Source organism: Struthio camelus, chromosome 5 (genome assembly GCF_040807025.1).
Source record: "Struthio camelus isolate bStrCam1 chromosome 5, bStrCam1.hap1, whole genome shotgun sequence".
Lineage (NCBI taxonomy): Eukaryota > Metazoa > Chordata > Aves > Struthioniformes > Struthionidae > Struthio > Struthio camelus.
In genome coordinates this window covers 68,331,924-68,342,517 of record NC_090946.1, presented here as the reverse complement: position 1 = coordinate 68,342,517, position 10,594 = coordinate 68,331,924, and the positions used below count along the sequence as shown (strand labels likewise).

The 10,594-nt window shown below is 38.1% G+C and overlaps 1 long non-coding RNA gene across 1 annotated transcript; it reads left to right on the top strand.

Annotated features, from left to right (window-relative positions):
- The first annotated feature begins 824 nt into the window (after positions 1 to 824).
- LOC138067521 (uncharacterized) lies at positions 825 to 10,229 on the top strand. The gene is made up of 5 exons (XR_011141642.1): positions 825 to 949; positions 1,877 to 1,965; positions 7,115 to 7,207; positions 8,059 to 8,204; positions 8,571 to 10,229. It is a non-coding gene; the product is annotated as an uncharacterized lncRNA (long non-coding RNA).
- The last annotated feature ends 365 nt before the right edge of the window (positions 10,230 to 10,594 follow it).

The window sequence follows — 10,594 nt, the reverse complement described above, 5'->3', positions numbered from 1 at the left end:
CATCTATCAGTCTCCCTCTGTCCTTATCCTGTGTAACTCCCCAGCAAGTAAAAGATAAATCTTGCTATGGTTAGTCTCGAATTGCAAGCAGGCTGTTTGACTAGCCAGTACATGTCTACTAATTGGCTTGCTGAGGGGTAATTAGTAAAAACTATTTTTTCTAGCCACTTGCTCATTTTCATTAAGCTTGCAGGAACTGAACTAGGGGCAGCTACTTCTCAATCAGGTTCATCAAATTTAGGCCTTGTTTTCAAATGACTTTGGAGACAACAGACAGATAGTGCAGTTGCATCAACCTTAATTCCTAAGGGAGCAGCAGTAAAACTTCCAAGTGATTTTAGCATGCAGCATAACCTAAGCACCCAGAAAGTAGGTTATAAGTTAAATTAGAGTAATTAATTAAAACTAGAGAGAACAGAAAGATTTAGTCAGGAAAAAGCCCAAAATACCTAGCACAGTTTTGCTATATAAACATGTTTTTCCATGAGCAGCAGCAAAAGCGAGTCGTGGTGTCCTGGGGCTTTGTATTCTGGTTCCCTCTACCCACACTTCTTTCTGCCACCGTGTGTCAGCACCAGCTCTTCTCTGTGGCATCACAGGAAGTCTCCTCCTCCACCTCATTCTTCCACTTTCTCTCCTAAATGTTTTAGGATACTCCAGCTCCCAGCTAAGTCTCTGCCCCCAGGTGCGTGGTGCCGGGCTGCGAGCCGCACAAGCGAGGAGAGGTGACGGCCCTCGGCACGGCACGCCGAGCAGGTAACAGCCCAGCTAACGTTACAGCCAGTCTCTCAGGAAGGTGCAAAAACCGTCTCCCTCCTTGGCACGAGTAACAACTTTTGTGAAATATAAAAGGACTTTTTGTATCTTTGAGACCTCTACCTCTTTGGCAAATTTGATTGAAAGCGGCCGCGTGGTTTACAGACACTGGGGAACGGAAGCTGATAGACAGGTAAACATCATGATAGCACATGTCTCACTTCCTTAAAAAACTGACTGAAAAGATGAGGAGGCGCACATGCACCTGATTGTAAGTGATTTCCTGTCACTGGGCTGTGTTTCTGTGACCCCGGTCATTTTACATGCTTGCTTTTCCCTGCTTTGCCCGATAGTGGCTTGGCAGCCACCCTCCCTATGACGATGACTCAATGTGCTGCTTTTCCTGTCTTATTCTATGAAACACATCGTTTGATGTGACTAACACAGCTCATTTTGATGAGTCACAGAGCCAGGAAATGTAAAGAAGATGTGGTTTTCTGAAGAGTGCAGCTCAAGCAAATGTTAGAAAACAATTTAAAAAAAAAATAATTCTTCATCTTAAAATTGTGCATATGGTGTAGCTCATGTCTTCCTACTTACTTGGTACAAATTCTCATTTCTACTGCTCAAATTCATTAGTGTTAATATTCCTGGTAGCATGCCTGGTTAATGTGGGCGATGGGTGGGGAGAATAAAAGAAAGGGCATTCTCTCTGTCCACATTTCAAATTTGACACCCATTTTCCATCATTCTTGAGGATTCCTCAGAAAGATGAGCTTTGCTGTTTAATTCATAATGTACAGTCTATAATTGCTGCCTTTATTTCAATCCATACTTTAAGAAACTGGTATTCTAAACTGATGTGATCAAGTGAAAGAAAAAAAAAGGATTTTATGAATAGGAAATTAAGGCATGGAGTCAACAATTTGCCCATGGTCACAAAAATAAATATGAAATACACCAAGGCTCTGAATCCAGTTCTTCCCGCTTCCAGTCTAGAGCTATAACCACCAAAATACCCTTCTCCTACCTGTGGTTATAGATATTCTGCCTATCTATATACGAAGGGACACCTATACAGCTTTTTACATTTCCTCTTAAAGGATTCTTTGTAATTAAGGAAGAAGATGGACAGGGAAAGGGGGTTGTCACAACCCTCATTCTCTCTCTGACCTCAAGCAACTGGAAACCCCTGCTGGGCTGGAGATGGTAAGTAGAACCAAGGATGATAACACTGCTTTTCTCTCCATTATTTTAGAGTTGTTGCTGGAATAAAGAAAAACCCCTCTGCTAGAAACACTGCTTCATCTGGGAAGTGGAGAGATTATAGGTGCATTAGCTTTGTATTCCTCCTTAAACTATAGGGAAGTGTCTTCATCTGCTTTCTTGACAAAACCACCAGCTCAAAGCACAGGAAGGAAAGAATAACTTTTCTCCAGCTCCCCTTCTGCCCCTCAGATGTTTGCTGTTCCCATCTCCGCACACAACAGAAGGTGTGCACAATTTCTCTTTCTTTCTACTTTCACAAGCTAATGGCAAAATAGAGAAGGCTGGCCGGGCAGCACCTCTAAAATCACCCCTCACCGCAGAAGCGAGCCATGCAGACCACTGGGGCTCGAACCTAGCACCTAGGGTGCTCTGCATGGCAATTCTTTGCACAGTACAGGACACTACAGTGTCAACGGGCAGACCATGGCCAAGCAACGAAGGCATACAGAGCACTGTCATTACAATCTTTTTTCATTCTAAAGACAAGAGATATAGTCAAATCAAGCCCCCATCACCTCCTCTCACATTGTGACAAAGTGCATGCATTAAACAATATTTTTTCTGAATAAAAATAATGTACTTATTTGAAAATAAAGCATGATTTTTTTAAGGAAATGGCAGAGAACAAAGTGCACAAGGCCAAACTTTCTAATAAATGAGATTTATTATGGGAAAAAAGTCCAATAATTGCATTTTCAGGAGAAAGGTCATTATTACTAAGAAAGAGGTTAATAGAACAATATTAATAGCTTTTTACAGGGCAAAAGAGATAGATGCAGAATTAATATGAATGAAAAACAAGAATGAGGATGCTCCCTGTTACCAAAGTTTAGACTAAAAATTCAGAAGGTCAAATTCATCTTTCATATTCCCCAAAATAAAGAATTAGACAGTATAAAATGTTATCAAGCCTTTTCATTCAATGAGTTTAACAGAAAGGAGCAGAAATAAAGTGATCAAAAGTTTTAGCCTGAAGCCAACAATTAGAAGCACGGCTCAAGTTCTGTGTTTCTGGGAGACTCTGAGGGAAGACTCCGTCATTGAACTTTTACTAAAGGAATTTCAGTAATTCAGTCTATTTGGCCAATATTTTAGATTAAAGTAATTTTCTGAAGTAATGGAAAATTGCCAGAGATAAAAATAATTTGCAATATACGTTAATAATAATGATACAGTACATGTGCATAATGCTTTTCATCCCAAAGTCTTGAAGTACACTTACTATAAACACTTAGTCAAGCCTCTCAACACCCTTGAAGTGGATGATTTTTCTCTATCAATCATTCACAAACTGGGGAAACCAAGGCATAGACAATTTAAAGCAAACCATTTGCCTCAAGTTACATAATGACTAGCATTGGTTACAAAACAAGCATATACGAATGAAGAGAGCATGTATAAAAGTACCAACAAACACAAATAATTTTTCGTTTAAAACAATTAATGTCCTTCATGCTTTTCCAGTTTTGATCACTCAGAAATCTCTTAAATGCTTCTGAGAATGTTTAACCCTGTGAACATCTTCAAACATTTCCAGGAAAAAATATCTTCTACCAATAAATAAATAGCCAAACAACAAAAATATATATTTATTTAAAACACATACCGCAAAAAATATCAGTTCAGCCTCACTGGCAAAACTATCTAAAAAAAGAAAAATCAGTAGTTCTGATTTTAATCCCCAGACTTGACCACTAACACTGATTTTCTCTTTTAGATAGTGTTGAGGGAGGAATAATAAAGAAATCCAAAGGTGATTAGGAAGACAGTTATTAACAACTGTCATGCACATATGTACACTATTAGCATGTTTTAACTCCAAGACTAAGCAGGATCTATCTAACTAGCAATTCCAGCCTGAATACACTCAGCCTTACCACACCAGGACTTACAATTATGTAAGTTTGCTATTAAAATGCAAGTTAGAATCAACTGTTAAATCTCCATAGTGATGAATACACTGAAAAGCTGTCCTACTTTGGAAGATTAAATTGACTTTATTTTTGGTTATTGTATCTAAACACTGTAACTTGTTTTATTGTATGTTCACTAATTCAGTTTTACTTTATCAAGCACCTCAGACAAGAGAATTTACTTGAAGTCGCAGTCAAGCTGGGAAACATATATATTTAGGACATCTTTTCAGAAGACTGTAATTATGCAAGTATAAGTATTTGGAGTCAAAACTCATAATTGTGTATGATGAGGGAAAACTGAGGAATCTTTTTGTTGAATGTTTTGGCTGTAAAAAGAGCTGCCAATCCCACCAGTTTGGGGAATAGTTTCATAGCAGATGTCTGTATAGTATTTGGGATGCAATTTTGTCGTAGAGTTAAATAAAGAAAATTATTCAAGGGGCTACAATACTTATAAAATCCTGATGTGAAATTTATTTTACCAGTAGTACTGCATTGTACAGTCATTTGAAGAAGAAATTACTTAATATAATGTAATGGAGGAGATTAATGTAAGAGATTAACTCTTCAGCCCTTACTCTTGTACTATGTTCTTTATATACTAATCAGGTAAAGAGATGGATAGTAGCATTTTAAAGGCTTCCTTTTCTGTGATCTGTTTCTTTGAGTGAAAAGATGATGTCTAGCTTTCCTCACACTGAATTCATGGCTTTGGTCTACAGGAAGGGGCTTTCAGAAGACAGCCTTAATACGAGTTAAAGCAGGTTAAACTGAGGCAGTGCAAAAGGCATAATGTGAACAGAAGAAAACATCTTGTGAGAACACATATGGGCTTAATTTTCCTATGACCAAGGCAAGACTGGGTGAAAGCTAATAAATCATGGCAGCACAGCACCACGTAGAAATCAGCATCTCACCTAGGTGGAAATCATTGCTGATGACAGCTGCAAAACAAAACCCAGGATTCCTTAGTATTAATGAGGTACCCACTCAGCACATCTTTTACGGGACACCATGAAACACTGACAAGTAAGAACATTCATGAGTTTTGGCTATCTCAGTGCATGTAGTCTGCAGAGAATCACAGGGGTAGTTCAGCTTCCTTAGGCACTGCCAGCAGAAGTGGCCAAGAGAGAAGGACACATAGATCCATGTTCCCTCCCCAGCCCTACTGCCTTGTCCAGAAATCACTGCCCTCTAATTCCTATGGATTCTGTCTGGAAAATATCTTTTTGTTAGGAATTTTAAAGAGAATTGAGAGCTTCAAAAAGCGACTCCAAAAATATCCCAATGCAATTTCAGAGCTTGCTGATAAAACTGTTGTTTTCTGGGGCTTTTTTCCTTCTTTGCCAATTTCATAGTTAGGGAAGTCATTCAATTTTTTCAGATAGAGATATTTCTTAAACATTTTACTATTCCTGTCCCTAACACTGACTCTTGCAAGTTAGTATTGAAATCTACTTATGTTCCAGACTCTGTGGTATTATGCGATTTTGTTGGGCAGAGAGATGGATACAAAGGAACAATAGGCATCGTAATTTTTTTAAAAATAAGCTATTTTAAGTCTTTTAATCTCAAAAAGTACTTACTCAATTTAATCACAATTTTCATAAAGTACTCTAGTTGTCAGTAAGTCTTAACCCTAAAAATGTGAATGCACAGGGATTTTATAGGTTTTTTGGTGTTTCTTTTTCTGGTTTTAACATTTTATTTTTTATTTATTTCTGAGCTGCTGGAAAGAGAAAAAAAGTCTAATAATGGGACAGTAGCTGAATACTTAATTATGAACTATTTATCACCTCTTCAAATAAGCGGAATAGTTATATAACTAGACCTTACAATTCCTACAGATAAAGACAGTTTAACTTGGCTTCCTACAGAAATAAGCTTTATGTAACTGTTTTGTCTGTGTCTCTACCTCTTCTCTCCCCTTTCCTTTCCCTCTTCGTTCCCACAAAAGACTGAACCGTTAGCCAATTTGAACTTGAGGGCTAAAAATCTCAAAAATCATATTCCTACTGGTTTCATGAAGACAGCTGATGAGATAAGAGAGAAAGAGCCAAATCAGTGCCCTAGTTTTCTCTAAAGGAAGACGGAGAAAGTTACAGAAGAAGTGAAAACTTGGTGTGAGGTTGCTATTTGTAATGGCTGAACTGCAGAGCGGGTTAGCTGCTTTAGATTTCATGAACTTAATTTCCTTGAACTGCTGAATAAATGGGCAATTTGCTGGCCTAACCAAGGCCTACTTCAGTTCCTGATTTTCTCCTGGGTCAGTGCAGATACACTCTGCCTTTGTGCAAGACTCCAAAAGCAGACTGTTAGGAAGCACATGGCCACAATCTGTAATAAAGATGATTGATTTTTCTGGTTTCGTCTTTATCAGATTACTAATACACCCAGTATTGTTTTGACTTTCTTTTCAACCGAATGCAGTAGTAATAGCCGATGGGAAATAAAACTGTCCAAAGTGCTCATGGTCGTCTAATTCAGCATACACTGGGGCTGGCCAGGTCAATGCTGAGAGCTATTTTGAAAATTTGACCCTAGAGAATTATTTCTTTGTTTATTCCCTTGACTAGTGTCCTGGCAGGACAACCTTTCTCATACTGTAAAGCCAATATACTCTGACTTTAAAAGATGCTTTGGTTCAATTATGGTGCCTGTTCTCTATCCTCGATTTGAAACTCCCAGGGAGATCATTAGGGGAGTTCAGTAGTCCTGATCTTTATAGTACAAATAACTTGAGACATCTGATCTGTAGGGTCCGTGAAATATTTTTCTCTATGGTACATTTCTCATAGGTGTTTAAGAGATACACTTTTAACTCAGTATAGGCCCAAACTAAAATTACAGGTGATATAGCTGTATTTTGAGAGAGTTTGAACACTATCCAAATTCCAGATTCTGTGGATCATTCTTGTCTTCACTGGTCTAAAGCAAAAGCCCAGATTTTCATATCTCAGAAGAGCTCACATAAAGATTTAAATATGGTAGCCCAAAGTCACTGCTAATTCCCAAAGGAACACTCATAAACAAAGAACTTAGAAGAATTTGCATCTTAATCTAGTTAGAATTTTAATATAGTTTCAATATTGTGTTGGCTATCTTATTTCAACCTACTTATATCTCATTACACTCTTGAATGTGAATTCTCTCCCATCTTTTTAACCTAGTTAGTCTGCACAACCAGGGATGAAACTGAACTAACATGTGCGAAACACTCACTGAGACATCTCTAAGGCAAACTACCATGGATCTACGGCCAGGTAGAAAGAATAAAATTACTCTTTGCATGCTTTTTTTCAAATCTGCTTCATTAACTCAGTATACTGTCTTATCCACTGGTCTAATGCCGTTAAGTTCTTTTTCTGTGCCTCCTTTCTGCATCACAATGTTCAGGACAGGCCCATCTTGACATTATTTCATACAGGATGATACAGAGAATTTGTGAACAGTCTCATGGTGTTCAAAAACCGATCATAGAGACCCTTATGACTGTTTTCTTTGAAACAGAAGTAAGGGAAAAGTTGGTAGACCTTGTGAGGTGGCTGATATCATATATCTGCTGTGGGTAGGAAAAAAATTATCTTGGGATGCTTTTTACTAAAGTTAAACAAATTTAAAGAAAGAGTTATGGAAATACAGAAATATAGATATATCTATCTCACCATAAGGATCAGATTGTACCAATTACAACTAGGCATGCACTCAGAGCATACCATTTAAGAGTCAGTACAAAAGATAAATAAAATAAAAACAACATAAATGATCAGTCATTGAAATAGCCTCAAGCAACGTAACTTTACAAAAACAATGAAGAGGACTATAGTGCCTCATATATCTGCATATTAAGAAGAATAGTAATGTTTCTTGAATTAGTACAAAAATGAATATTTTCATCAAGTTTTTATCTTGATAAAGATTTTTCTTGTAGTTATAGAACTATATTGAAGTTTTTAAATCACTTGTCAAATGCAAACCAACTTGAGCACTGACACTTTAAAAATATAATGTGGAATCAGACATCATTTATACTTGCTAGGATTTTTCATGTTGTCTTATAACATATAAATGGTGAGGCTAGATGCATTTTAACCTTTTTCTCACTAATTTCCAGAATGTAATTCTGCCCCCAGCTGGTTAAGACATCGCTGACATAGGAGACTGAAAGTGAGAGAATGTTGAACCTATGAACTCTGCTACTTCTCAGATGATGACTACAATTTGCATGCAAAGTATCAGCAGCTTTACTGTTCAGCACAGGTGCTAATAGATTCAAAGTTTTTTATACAAGTATATACTGCACCCTCTTCATTATAGTACTAATAGCAAAAAGGTGAAACTGTTTTCAGGAAACAGTTCATTGATTACTCCTACAGAACATTACAATTAATGACATTGGCCTGTGGAAATTGCTGCACCTATATCAGATAAACTGAAATGTAGAAATTTAATACAAATTCCTATTGCCATTAGATTCCAGAAAGTTGCGTACATCTACTGCCTTGAATGGATTTTTACATGCTTATTTGTCTTCCTATTGCTCTTCTTCATCAGATTCTGAGTCTGTCTTTTTGCAAACAGAACATATGTACAGAAAAATTTACATGACTTTCACTCCTTTTTCAGATATAATTGCACCTCATCTTATCTCCCAGGGAGGAGGAAAAGCAAAGGAAAAAGAAAAGTAAAGCAATAGAAAAGAAAGGAGATGTTATTATTATTACCTTTTGAAACAAAAGCTTTCATTCACCCTTCAACCTCTTTCCAGTATCTTTTATCATATTTCAGGACATCTCTTCTGATGCAGCTGAAGAATAGATTACAAATACCTTCAAATTCATCTTACTTTGCATTCCATATATCACCTTTTCATATGCAGCTGTTTCTGTCACATCAGCAATCTGCTCCCTCAGTAACAGCCTGGATGCTTCTTTCCAGGTTCTCAGTATTAGTTTTCAACACCATGAGACTAAAGGGGGCAATGTCAGGAAGCTTAGGCCCAGGATTTAGACTCTGTGTATTTAAATAAATGAGACTGGCAAGAAAATATGGTATAAGTAGAAACATTTTTTGAAAAGCGCTCTCGTAGAACATGACCAAAAGAAAACATAAAAGAAATAGAGTGATTATGAGAAAAAACATTAGTCTAGATTTTACCATCCAAGCTGAAGTGCAAAATATGAACAAAATGAAATGTTTCCTGCAATCCCGCTAATGGGGCACCACTGGATGCTATGGAGCTTGACAGCTGCTGCTTTCCAGAGTTTGCAGCTGCCTCTGCATCCCGGCTTCCTAAGCAGGCTCAGAGGAGCGCATAGCCTCAAGAACACGTGAGCCCTACAGAAACTCAGAAAAAAAACTGGAGGTGGTGAAATTTTGCAGAGCACCATAAAAGTATAAACACTAAATGAACTTAATGAGTTTACAATGCAGAGAGATGGAGCTGTAAGATGTAACAGAGGCTGTGAATCCTCAGTTCATAATCCTCAGCTGAAAATCTCTAGCATAGGTTTGGGAAGAGGGCAGAAGGAGGAGGAGTGCTGCTGAGGGATGAGGGGGAACAGGCCCATGAAATGCATGTAGTTGAAGATTGCTGCAAGGTCACCAGATTACTCCTAGACCAAGCACTGAACACAAGCTGAGGATGCCAGAAGAGAAAAGCAGACACATGCACACCTGAAGTAGGAAGGAGCAGACCCAGTCAGCCGTACCATGAAATGACTTGTTTGAGTATCACAAAGTTATTAGAGCAAAGACACCTGTGTCTAAGGCAGTAACAGAAGCGAGGCAGGGCCAGCAGAATGTGGTAGGAAGCAGGGTGGTTTCACACCTGCTTGGCCCCAAGGGGTGGAATCACAGTCAGTATTTGCTAACCCTGAGGATACAACTATCCCATAGCGAACACATGAAACTTCTGAAAATTGCCTGTAGTTGATTTTAAAGATTTAATTCTGCTTTGCCCTTTACCTTCCAACTCTGATCTTGATTTTCAGTTTTCTCCAGATAAACCCTGCTGCAGGTGAGCTTTTTTCTTACATGCCACAGCAGCTGGAGTTTCTTTGTTTTCCTCCACCTTTTGCTTGTCACATAGCAGCAGTTAGGAGAAGTATCTGATCAAATGAGCACTGGAAAAACTATGCTCTTTTCATTGTCCTTTTTAAAAGGACATTCATTGTGCCTTTGATTAGAGCTGACCAGGAGATGAAGCTAGGGGAAGGGCTGAGCACACCCTAAAGACGTTCAGAACAAAACTCTTTTGACAAGCAGCCAGGCTGTGAACTACTCCGTCTGCAGAGAGAAGAAGAAAAAAAAAAAAAAAAAAAAAGGAAAAGTAGATAACTTCCAATCTGGCAGCAAGAAACCAATAAAAACGTGTTCTCCATTACTTCCACTATTCTGTTGTGATTATTTTCCATAGGGCCAACTTTTCTGCTGATTCACCTGAACGCAGCTGCACTGATCTACAGTAACAGAAAATTTGGGCCATAGTATGACCTGAAATTACAGTCCATACTTGCAAAGAACACAAACCACACATGCCACTAAAAGGAGTAGCCTAGAGTAATCTGACACGTTTCCAGTCTGAGGATTTTTTTTCCTTTGTAACCTTTTAATTTAAAGAACACCACCATACTATAATCCCAGCAGTT